This window comes from Mobula birostris, chromosome 14, assembly GCF_030028105.1.
Source record: "Mobula birostris isolate sMobBir1 chromosome 14, sMobBir1.hap1, whole genome shotgun sequence".
NCBI lineage: Eukaryota > Metazoa > Chordata > Chondrichthyes > Myliobatiformes > Myliobatidae > Mobula > Mobula birostris.
In genome coordinates this window covers 23,205,652-23,218,193 of record NC_092383.1, presented here as the reverse complement: position 1 = coordinate 23,218,193, position 12,542 = coordinate 23,205,652, and the positions used below count along the sequence as shown (strand labels likewise).

Below are 12,542 nucleotides of genomic sequence, written 5' to 3'. Positions count from 1 at the left end.
AGATGAACTTAACAGGCAAGCAGGAAGAGCAAGAAGAGAAGTCAACAGTGTCCTGAAACATGCAGCCTGAAGAGTATGTCGTTGTATACCTATAGCTGTTTCATCTCAGGCCCAATGATTGAGGGTGGATGGGAGGTGGAGGGTCTGAGGGGCCAGTGATCAACGTTGGTTGAACTGAAAGGGTGATGACCGGCTAGAAGCTGCTAATTCGTGCTGCATGGGTCAGGTCAGTCAGTGCAGAGCACGGTGATACAGTGAGCTGCTGGGGAGGGCATTTTAAGAAGTATTAAATGGAAGCCCAGTTTTATGTATTGTGAAGAATACAGCCACTCAGGACAACACGGACTAATTCCTCTGAGGAGGAATGATTTTATTCAAGTGTGCCTGACGAGGAAATTCCATCAGGAACAAGGTGTGAATCTTGATGGGAGTATGGAGTGTTTATCCAGTTAGGCCGCTGGAGGGTCGTGCACTGATCCAGAAATGCTGGCAGTCATGTTCCACCTGGAAAATTAATCAAATTTCACGTCATATGCCGGTGATAATAAACCTGATTCTGAAAAGAAAATCTCAGCACTATTCACCCAAAATACAAAGCCTTAGTGCTCCAATATGATGTCCTTTTATTGGTACTGAAGAAGTTAATGTCAGCATTTTTAATCAAGTATAGGGGAAGACGAAGGGGAGTGGGAGGGGGAGGAGAAAGGAAAGAGATGGGGGAGGGAGAGGGGATAATGGTGCAAGCCAAAAAGGACACAGTCTCCCGACAAAGAACAAAATAGGAGGTTCAGAGAATGTGTCTGTGGCAACAACAGAACCATGAGTGCCATCATCCAGTGGAAAGATTGTTCTTAAGTTATTATATTGTTCAGAAGGCTGTAAAGTGCTTTCCTGAAAAATCGATTCTGTTTCTCGAGCTGTCATTGAGTTTGTCAGGAACCAAATACAAGAACTGAAAAAGGCATAGGTACAAGGACTTAAAAGCATAAGCAAGAGGAAGCACAAGATCATTCTGGTGGACTCAATGGAAGTGAAGAAAATGAAAAACTATTGGTTCATCGAGTTCGCTGCACGGAACTACAAACAAACTACGGTTTCTCATGGAAGTAATTGCCCGAGCTCTAAACGATGAGGAAAACAAGTGTTGCATCGCTGTCATTTCCTAGGTAAGGTGCCGTGAGAAAGGGAGCAAAGTCAGTGCCGACAGGAGGAAGGAGCAGGTTGCAGCATTGGCAGTGATCTTTTTGGAGGGCTGAAAGAGAAACCTTTTCTTAAATAAAAATACATTAATCACAGATTCAAACCACAACAATACACTCACATTACAAACAAAACCTAGACAAATCAAGGCTGACACAGACTAAACCAACACATTCCCGTGCTCATTTTGGATGGCGTTAATCCCCTGAGGTGTCCAACAGCCTCAAAACACCTCTACGTTACCCGTGGAAACACGCTGGAGGTGGCAGCCTGACAGAGGTGGCAGAAAGGCACATTTTGCACCCAAAGGCTAATGGGAGTGAAAGGCAAAGAGAGGACAGTCTCTGCTACATTTTGGAAGAGGGAGAAAAGGGGTCAAGTGCTGACGTGCAACGAGTGGGCTGGTCCCAGATGCAGCCCCTGTCCAAGTAAATGAAGGGGAACTGTGATTTAAGGGAAAATAACAGGAGCATAAATATGGAAATTAACAATGTGTGAGCATATACAGCAGGGATAGAAACTGGGAGAAGGTAATGGAGTTTTTACAGAAAGGAGGAACCACTGTAACATGAGAAAAGGAGGCAAGGAAGTGGACTGTGATGTAACGAAGAATGTACACATTCCATCATCGCAAACTAAATGATGAGTATATTTAAACAATAATTTTTTTTATCACAATTGCATTTTACACTTATTTAAACTAGGCATGGCTTTGAAAGGAAAAAGATGACGTCCCATTAATAAGTGACTGATTAACTCAGTCCCATGGCTATTATAACCACTTATTTACAAGTACCTTATTTTTTCAAGTTCAACCAGGCAGGATGATATTCTCATTCTCATCCAACAAAGGTCATATGTGAAACAGAACTTGGTGGCACGCAATCCTCAACCTTCCGTTAACCAGACACAGCTATTACATGGGAAGCTTATTCTATGTGACTAGGTTAGTATTTACAGCAGTGGACAGGAGCTCTTCATACTCTGATGCTTGATTTCTCTCCCCGCCCACCTTCTGCACATTCATCTCTTCCTTTGAAAGCAGACATCGTTTTGACCAGGCCCTGAATCACTGTGCCTCTGAACTGACTTGGGGTACCTCAGTGTCACTGTTTTTGGAGGAAAGGTGTCACTTTTCACAAGGTCATTTTCACATTCACCTTAACTAAGCAAAGAGCATCGGTGAATCAGCAAATTGACACAGCATTTCAGTTTGACACAAAAAAATTCCATTGAAGTCAATACCATATTCCGCGATGGTTTTAGCATCATAAGCAGGTTTATTGATATACCAATACATATGTCAACCACTTTTGCATTTCAAAAACCTGAACCACTTCCTGGTTGTGGTGGTGGGGTGGGGGAGGGAGGGGCAGCTGCACAAATAACCCAGTAATTTATCATTTGTAATAGAATAAATGTGGTTCTTCACAGCAGCTTGTAAGGTGTTGAGGAGTCATGACACTTGTAAAAGTGAACTACATTTAATGAGCAGTTTACTCCAAGGCCTGAAGGGATCTTTTTCACATAGGTGGGACAAAGCTCAGTTCCACGTGAAAATCTGGGAAAGCTTTCCTCGCTACACTTCAAAAATGCTTCTTTTATGTCTAGCCGCTTTGCTTTATCAAGCCAGATATTAAAATTTCAAATGGAAACTGGATTCTCACAACACTTTCCTTCAAAATGTCTTATCTCAAAATGCTGATCTGGAAAGACTGACTTTACAGACAGTAGCTCTAGAGGATACAAGGTCCTCACAAACACACTAATGAATGAAAGATATTTTACACCTATAGCAGACCTAAGGAACCATTTGAAAGAGGATAGTTTTAATGGAACATCAAACATCCTGTCATTTCTGCTTGTTTTCTTGACCTGTATGACAAGCACAAGACCTCATGACAACATCCTTGATCATCCATGAGACAAAGCAAAAGTTTATTTGCAGTGTCCATGCTGATCTCAAGTACCAATGACTGACCAGTGCTCAAACTGTTTGGTTACCTCCATCAACCTTGTCTCAAGCCAACAGCAGCGACAGGAGCAGTGACAAAAGAAAATCAGTGTTGAATATCTCAAGGGACCTGAAGCAGTCGCTCTTTTCAGACAACACAGCAATGACAAGTTGATGACTGCCAATCCAACAAGCTGAAGAGAGTTTGTGATATCTGGACTGCCCCAAACTCCATCATAATTAGCTCTTGCAAACAGACATTTCCCTTCTCCACCAGAAAACACCAGCGCAAGTTTGATGAGAAAGACTAGGGCATCTAGTCAATAATCAACCACTAATTCAGGGCACACTTCAATTGGATGCTCCATCAGATCTCATATGAAAGGAAACAGTTCTATAGGCAACTAAAGGGCGAGATTCAACAGAAATCCCATGACATAAGATCAGCTGGTGGGTGGAAAGGGCATAGGATATCTAGCAGTTCGCTGTAACCATGACAAACATGGATTTTTCAGCATTCAAAACCACCCACAGCCCAAACATCCAATGACACATCCAACTCTGATCCAAGGACAGACGTAAACTTTTTAAGGACTGAGCTTCAGCATCTGCTGGAAGGATCTCTTGGAAGAGTTCCTCAATCACAACCATATTGTTGATGTAGATGTCCTTGACTCCATCCTACAGCAAATTATCCAGACTAGTCTCACCAGTAAACCATACTGACAAGAAGCTTAAAAAGGCTACATGCAAAATGTAAAATAACTAGGCCTCAGAAGAAGTTCTAAACATTGGTGGACAGGAATTTTCAAAGGTTCAAAGGCTCATTTATTATCGAAGTATACAACTCTGAAATTCTTCTTCTCTGGATAGCCATGAAACCAAGAAAGATAAAGAACAGCAGCATGATCATCAGCCCCCAAATCATTCCTACCCACACAAAACAAACAAACAAAAATGAAACTGGCACATCTGCCCCCAAATCTCCTACCCCTGCACACAAAAAACAAAAAAGTTTGCGCAAAGAACACAGACTATAAAAACTATAAGACTGAAAAAAAAAGTCTGTAGTCCAAATCCATAAGCAAAATGCAGAAAACCTGGGTAACAGCAGCAGGCTCTCCCCTCTCAGGTCACAGCGCGATCCCCATTATCAAAAGGCAGGCAGCCAATGCTCAACTTCCAGATTCACCTTAATGTTTCACTCTCCCTCATCGCTTTGATCCACAAACAATGGAAGCACTAATCGGTGAAATGGAGTAGAACAACAGCTCATGCCCTGTCCCGCAGCCTTCTCGTCGCGAAGTTCATGCACGCTGCCTGTCTCCTGGAATCCTCTCGGAGACTGCAGAGCGCTAAAACGCTGAAACGATCTCCAAACTTCCGCATTCGCCTCGATGTTTCAATCTCACAAAATGTCACAAATTCATCTCCATGTCTAAGAAGAGACCTCAGAGATATTGTAAACTTTAAGGAAACAAGCCTGTTTGCAATAACTAATGTGGGTTCCCTGTCAGAGGATTCTTCTCAATCCTAGTGGCTAAAGAATTACTCTCTAAATTGCAGTATGAATTCCATTTATCTACAGCCATAGTGGGCATGATCTTTACCACACAACTCCAAGAGAACATGAGGGAGCAAGATAACCACTATATGTGTTCTTTTATGACACAGTAAATCTCCCAATGCCACCACTCTAAAGAAAGGAGTTCCCAAACTTTATTTTTATATCATTAAGTAGGTTGAGAAGTCCTGCTCTAGAGGGAGCCTCTGTCTGTGATGATTCATGTTGAAAATTACTGGGACCACCACAGGGAGAGCCTTAGCACAGACAAATGTTAAGCAAGGCTTCTCAATCTTTCAAGCACATGTGTTGGCTCTGTTCTCAATCTTTCTTTCTCCTGCGCTACACTTCACTTCCATCCAGCTTCCTTTTGGAGAGGACTTGAATCACAGTACAAGTGGGAAGATATTCAACCCACATTGCCTCACCCTAGAGCAGGGTTTCCCAACCTTTTTTACATGGAGCCTTACATTAACCGAGGGGTCCGTAGACTCCAGGCTGGGAAACCCTACTAGAGCTGAGGTCATTCCAGTCACTGGGCCGCAGTATTCGGTTGATGTTTTCTTAAGCTGGGAGCTTGAGTTTCAAGTCATTGTTGAATTATTCACTAAAAGAATACCCAAGAAGAGCACTTACACTTAACATCCACAAATCCAAGGTCTCCTACCAGCTGGCGTACAACATTGCCCTTTGACAAAAATGGTCCACAATTGCATTCTGGAAAACATGGACCAATTTTCCATAACTTGAGGACCACCTGGCGCCAAAAGCAGACGTCAATGAAGAACTACTTTGTTGCCTGTGGAGAGGAGTACCTCAAGATCAAGACTTTAAACCTGGCACAAAGTTAATAGCTAACAAAGCAGAACGCACTCAGCGATTCAGGAACAGCTTCTTTCCCTCTGCCATACGATTCATAAAAGGACATTGAACCCATGACCACCGCCTCACTTTTCAAAAAATATATACATATTTACTGTAATTGATTTACTTACGTATTTTTCTTTCTATATTATCATATATTGCATTGTTTTGCTGCTGTTAAGTTAACAAATCTTATAACAAATGCTGGTGATAATAAATCTGATTCTAATTCTGAAATGATTGCTGCTCTCTCTATGCTCTGAAACATGGAGTAATCACAGCAGTTGCCTCAAAACTATGGAAAAGTATCTGCAATAGTATCGACACTCAGTGGCCACTTTATTAGATTCACCTGCTCATTAATGCAAATATCTAATCAGCCAATCTTGTGACAGCAGCTCAATGTATAAAAGCACACAGACATGGTCAAGAGGTTAAGTTGCTGTTCAGTCCAAACATCAGAATGGGGAAGGAATGTGATCTAAGTGACTTTGACCATGGAATGATTGCCGGTGCCAGAAGGGGTAGCATCTCAGAAACTGCTGACCTCCTGGGATTTTCATGCATAACAGTCTCCAGCGAGTTCACAGAGAATGGTGTGAGAAACAAAAAAAACATGCAGTGAGCAGCAGTTCTGTGGGCAAAAAAGCCTTGTTAGTGAGAGAAGGCAGAGGAGAATATCCAGACCAGTTAAAGTAGGAAGGCAAGAGTAACTCAGATATCCATGCATTCCAACAGTGGTGTGCAGAAGAGCATCTCTGAACACACATGTCGAACTTTGAAGTGGAAGGGTTACAGCGGCAGACATACATTCTGTGGCACTTTATTAGGTACAGAAGGTACTATAAGGAGGCCTCTGAGTGTATGAAGTATTGTCTAAATTCAACAGCAAGCTGAATGAACCAATGCCAGAGTACACATCCAGAACAAGGCACCAGCACCAAGTCCCTATTATTCACAGTTAGCTAGGCAGGCCAAGACATTCCCATACCCAACTACACCCTCTAAACAGGCTTCCTATTCAGAGCCGTCATGGCAACAGATTACTAGGTGGACAAGGAAATGATTCCAAGAGGTTCTCAAAGCCTCCATGGAGTGGTCTACCATCTTCAATGACTTGTGGGAAACTCTAGCCCATAGAGAAGAAGCTTTCAATATTGAGGAAGCACCCAAAAGCTCAGTGTAAATGGTGGAAAGAGGTGTTACAATTGCAAATGACACAGTCGCTCATCACAATACGTCCCGCTCTTCCTGATAGAGTCTGCCACTCTCATAACGGCCTCATCAGTGACCTCTGAATCCACAGTACTGAGTGGAATTGTTTCATCTCAAAGGATTGCTTAAGCTGAAGCCAGAATAAAATTAAATTTGTGCACTAAATATTTGACTCTCCACACATGCAGCCAACCCACAGAACCACTGCGAAAAGAGAGGTCAAAGAGCCAGGCATTACATTCTGTTCCTTTTGACCCAAAGCCAGAAAGACACAAACATCTCCTGATTTGCAAACTTTGTTTGCCAAACAGCAGTTAAACTCCACTATACTCCAGGCTGTACTGACGTGCTGCAATTGGACTTGGCGGTCTAAAATGGACACAGATAAGCACACAGTCAGCTGATATACCATCAGTATAGCACACAAATCATGGTCCAAAAATTTTAAAAAACCAGATGTGAGAGTGTCAGCCAAGGCTTGGCGATCCTGGAAACAACTTTCCCTCTCTCTATTAATGGCAGTGGTGGATACTCTTCTTCAATAGTTAAATGGGCCAACTTCAGTTTTAACTGTTGAGATAACCTCTTCAAATGGAATTTCTGAAACCAGGCATTAAAATGGACAGCTTCACCTTAACAGACCACTACAATGCTCCAGATGACAGGCAAATGGTTAAAATGCAAATACACTGTTGTGAGTTGTACAGTTTTATAGCAGATGGAAAAAAATAAAAGCAGTTAATCAGAGAGGGAGAAAGAAATAGAATGTACAGATGGAGATAGTTGGAACAGGCTCATGTGAAACACATTATGGGCCACTTGGACATCTTTTAGTGCTGTATATTCAGCACAATAATAAAGCAACAAGCTTGTAATTTTGTATAACATTGCTCAAGCATCTAAATGAATGGAAGGCTTCTGAATTAAACTAAAGTTGAAATCTTAACAAGCTAAATATATATTATGTTGCCTGGTAGCGTAACAGGTCAAAGATGTTATGATATCCACATAAGTATCAGCATACAATTACTTATATAACACATGAGAGGGCTATTTGTCCCATTCAGTCTATATTGGCTCCCAGTAGAGCAATCAAATCAGTCCCTTCCCTTCTCCCTGTAGCTATTCAATGCATTCTCTCTCACCTGCCTAGCACTCCCCTCTCATTTACTCTAAAGGCAAGGCAACACTTCACCTGTGAATCAGCTGGGGTCGTCTATCGTGTCCTGATGCAGCCTCCTCTACATTGGGGGACAGCTTTGTCAAACACCTCCGCACCATCCACAAGCGGGACTTCCCGGTGGCCGAACGTTTTCATTCCGATTCCCATTTGTGTTCTGACGTGTTGGTCCATGGCCTCCTCTTGTGCTACCCTCTGGGTGGAGGAGCAACACCTTATATTCTGAAGGAACTCAGCAGGTTGGGCAGCATCCGTGGAAACGAACAGTCAACATTTCGGGCTGAGACCCTCTGTCAGGACTGAAGAGGGAGGGGGCAGAGGCCCTATAAAGAAGGTGGGGGGAGGGTGGGAAGGAGAAGGCTAGTAGGTTCCAGGTGAAAAACCAGTAAGGGGAAAGGTCAAGGAGTGGGGGAGGGAAAGCAGGGGAGGCAACTGGGAGATCCTGTCTGTTGTGGTGGACACAGCGGAGGTGCTCGACGAAGCGGTCTCCCAATCTGCATCATGTCTCACCAATGTAGAGGAGGCCACACCTGGAGCACTGGATGCAATAGATGACCCCAACAGACTCACAAGTGAAGTGTTGCCTCATCTGGAAGGACTGTTTGGGGCCCTGAATGGTGGATTTCAGGGCCCCAAACAGTCCTTCCAGGTGAGGCAATACTTCACTGTTGAGTCTGTTGGGGTCATCTATTGCATCCAGGCTCTCGGTGAGACCCGACGCAAATTGGGGAACCATTTCGTCGAGCACCTCTGCTCCGTCCGCCACAACAGACAGGATCTCCCGGTTGCCACCCACTTCAACTCTGCTTCACATTCCCATTCGGATATGTGCATACATAGCCTCCTCTACTGCCATGATGAGGCCAAACTCAGGTTGGAGGAGCAACACCTTATATAGCATCTGGGTAGTCTCCAGCCCCTTGGCATGAACACTGAATTCTCCAACTTCCGGTAATTCCCTCCTCCTCCCTTCCCTCATCCCAGTTTCACTCTACCCCCTCCCCCAGCTGCCTATCACCTCCCTCATGGTTTCGCCTCCTTCTACTACCCATTGTGTTTTTCCCTATTCCTCCTTCACCTTTCCTGCCCATCACCTCCCTGCCTCCCTTCCCCCACCCCTTTATCTTTCCCCTTACTGGTTTTTCACCTGGAACCTACCAGCCTTCTCCTTCCCACCCTCCCCCCACCTTCTTTATAGGGCATCTGCCCCCTCTCTCTTCAGTCCTGACAAAGGGTCTCGGCCCGAAACATAGACTGTTCGTTTCCACGGATGCTGCCCAACCTACTGAGTTCTTCCAGCATGTTGTGTGTGTTGCTTTGACCTTAGCATCTGCAGAGTATTTTGTGTTTACCTTATATTCTGTCTGGGTAGCCTCCAACCTGCTGGCATGAATACTATATCAATTTCTGCTTCCATTAAACAAATATAGTTCAAAATATAAAATATCATTTCCAACATGCTTCCTCCTGCCTGGTAATTCAACATAAGGAATATCTTCTTAAAGTAAATGCATGCTTCAGTTATTAATCATGTTTTTTCTTCAAGCAGTGCTCATTCAATGTACAATCATTTGTTTTCCTAAAAAGAAAATCAAAAGATTCTTTCTTCAAGATCATAACATCTGCTAACAGAAAGGGTGGTTAAGTGACTTGTATCCTTTCCAAAAGGACTCCATATTTGCTACAGCTCAGCTGGGAAAATGCTTGACTCAAAGCCAAAAGCCACCCATGACCACATGGGTTTCCTCTGGGTGCTCTGAATTCCTGCCACATTCAAAGAGACATGCTGCTAGGTTATTTGCTGGCTACTGTATATTGCTCATTATATTAGTGGCTGGTAAGAGATTCAGGCATTCGATATAGCTGGGAGGCATTTGAATGGGAAAAAATATGGGGAAAATGGAATTGATGGATTGTTCCAAGAGACAAGTTGTTCCACTTTGGCAGGAGAAACCAGGGTAGGACATATACAGTGAATGGTAGGGCACTGAGGAGTACAAAGGGATCTGGGAATACAGATCCATAATTCCTTCAAAGTGGAATGACAGGGTATTAAAGAGAGCTTTTGGCACATTGGCCTTCATAAATCAAAGTATTGAGTACAGGAGTTGGAATGTTATGTTGAAGTTGTACAAGACCTCAATGAGGCCAAATTTGGACAATTACATGAAGTTCTGGTCACCTACCTATAGAAAAGATATCAGGACTTGAGGGCCCGACATACAGGGAAAGTTTGAACAGGCTAGAATTTTTTCCCCTGAAAATGAGGAGAATAAAAGTTTATTTGATAGAAGTATACAACATTATAAGGGGTATAAATAGGCTATGTGCAAGCAGGCTTTTCCACTGAGGTTGGAAGAGACTAGAATTATAAACCACAGATTAGGGGTTAAAAGTGAAATACTTAAGGTGAACTTCTTCAGTCAGAGGGTGGTGTAAGTGTGGAAAGAGCCATCTGCAGAACTGGCAAATGCAACATTTAAAATAAGTCCATGGATGGAAGAGGTATGGAGGACATTGGTCTAGTTGCTGGTCAATGGGACTAGGCAAAATAACAAACTAGAGAAAATCTGTAGAAGCTGGAAATCCAAACAACACACACAAAAAGCTGGAGGAACTCAGCAGCCTAGGCAACATCTATGGAAAAGACTACAGTCGACGTTTCGGGCGGAGACCGTTCACGAGTCCTGATAATAACAGATCAGTTCAGAGTAGATAGGATGAAGGACTTGTTTCTGTGCTATTGTGCTCCATGATCTTATAATTGGCAGGCATTTGAGATAGTTGACGGGCATTTGATTGAGAAAAAATATGGGAAAATGGAATCCACTGTGATCCACCATGGACAATAGGCCAAGCGCTATTTTTCCATGCAATAAGAGTGCATGAGGATGTGGGCATTTGTGAGCATAAACTTTAGGCCAGTACTTTAGTGCTATACTGAGTGATTACTGCATTTTGAATGAGATGCAAGTGGCTCTCTGAGGAGCAAAAGAGTTCACCTGATATCCTAGCTAAAGTTGTTGATTTTGGGACCTTACTGGGTATAAATTGCCCTCTTTACTTTTTTTTTTGCATCATTAAAGAACTCAGTTTCTTAGTACTACCAAGTCACCACATACAGGTCTTTCATCAGATTAAGCAATATAAATTGTACTGTGCTTCATACACAAATTCTTTATTTCATCATATTGTTTATTTTAGGTACAGTATGAAGTATTGGTTGCCCTGACTCTGGCTGATTCAGCAACTCTTAACCTTAGTAGAAAAGGCAAATATATTTATTATCCAGGTACATATATATGTCACCGTATACTACCTCAATATTTGTTTTCGTGCAGGCATTTACAGGAAAACAAAGAAATAAAATTAAATCCATGAAAAACTATACTTATACAAAGACTGACAATCAATGTGCAAAAGAAGACCAACAATGCAATTAAATAATACTGAGAACAGGAAGTGTGTTCATTCGTTGTGGAATCAGCTCAGAGTTGAGGTGAGTGAAGCTATTCATGCTGGTTTAGGAGCCTGATGGTTGAAGAGTAATAGCTGTTCCCGAACCTGGAGTTGTGGGTCCTAAGGCTCCAAAGAACAACGGGTTGATTTAGCAGCAGGAGCTTAACCCTTTAACAAGCTTTAAAACAAATGCATAAACATTGCAGTAAATTAAGTACACAAAAAATGTACAAATAAAACTTTGTGCAAAAATAGTTTTGAAAAGTTTATAGGCAATTAGTTAAGTTGAAGAGCATTTAAAAATTCAGAACATTAAGTGAGTTTTTTCTAAGCATTATTCTGGAACTCCTTAACATACTTCAGCAGAAAGAAAGATGACAAAAAGATAGCAGGAAACTCATTATATTAATGCCAGAATAATCACAATTATAAAAGGAAAGCTTCAGCTCTGAAATAACAAGCAAAACATCAAAAAGGAGAACTTCAAACTAGATGATTAAAGTTAGACACACAAAATGCTGGAGGAACATAGCAAGCCAGACAGTAGCTATGGAGAGGATTAAACAGTCAATACTTTGGGTGGAAAACAAATGTTGAAGGAACTCAGCAGGTCAGGCTTCTATGAAGGGCACAAACATTCAACACTTCAGGCCCAGATCCTTCATCAGGTCTCGGTCTGAAGCATCGACTGTTTATTGCCCTTCATAAATGCTATCAGATTTGCTGAGCTCCTCCAGCATTTTGTCAATATTCCCAGGACCTGCAGAATACCTTGTGGTAATATGTTGATGACTGAAGTTACATAGGACAGAGTACGGCTGGTAGAGCCCCTTGTACTTTCATTTCTGCTTTTGCGGTTCTGCTATTGCTGTGGAATCTCGATCTGAACTCGCTGTGATGCCAGACCATGACTCACAATGACCAAACAATCCAATGCACACCGAAAGGACCTGATTTTATAGATCAGGTTCCAGTCAGGTCAGCTTTAGAAAACAAGACACAGGTCCTCAAACTGGAAACCACCTCAGATTTGGCTGGGACAGCAGAGCGGGCTCTTTATAAATAACTATGGTAATGAAGTCACCTGATGTTTCACTGCTTCTGAG

The 12,542-nt window shown here is 42.5% G+C and overlaps 1 protein-coding gene across 4 annotated transcripts in view; it reads right to left on the bottom strand.

Moving 5' to 3' along the window:
- The window catches only part of atp8b4 (ATPase phospholipid transporting 8B4), a 304,768-nt gene that overhangs the window by 257,560 nt on the left and 34,666 nt on the right, over window positions 1–12,542 (bottom strand). The window contains exon 1 of one of the 4 annotated variants that reach the window (XM_072278232.1): window positions 7,993–8,153. The exons of the other annotated variants lie outside the window; for them this stretch is intronic. The gene's annotated coding sequence lies outside the window, so the exon portion shown is untranslated. Of the gene's footprint in view, window positions 1–7,992; window positions 8,154–12,542 lie in introns of those variants that run through there. 4 annotated transcript variants of the gene reach the window in all.